This window comes from Penaeus monodon, chromosome 27 (genome assembly GCF_015228065.2).
Source record: "Penaeus monodon isolate SGIC_2016 chromosome 27, NSTDA_Pmon_1, whole genome shotgun sequence".
Taxonomy (NCBI): domain Eukaryota; kingdom Metazoa; phylum Arthropoda; class Malacostraca; order Decapoda; family Penaeidae; genus Penaeus; species Penaeus monodon.
The window spans coordinates 23293046-23293368 of record NC_051412.1 but is presented as its reverse complement, the minus strand read 5'-3'; positions in this window follow the sequence as shown (position 1 = coordinate 23293368).

The following is a 323-nucleotide window of genomic DNA, read 5'->3' as shown; positions in this document are numbered from 1 at the left end:
AAACGATGTTATCATAATAACAACAATACCTGCACTCACAAACGATCGTAATTAGCCAATCACCTCTCCGTCAAACCAACACAGAACTTTTTCTTACACTTCAAAGGCCTCTCATGTATAGCCATTCCCCGGGGAATCCCCTTGTCTCTTCCACACGTCCCCCTCCCCCCCCCCTCTCACCCCCGGGGAAATCCAACCCCTGACGCTGCCCACAAGAGGGGAAGTTCCCGTATGTGAGAGCTGATAGTGGAATGTAACAGGGAAGTCACGTGATGTAAACAAACTCATTAATGCATCTAGGTCTCTCGACGTGTGTGTGTATG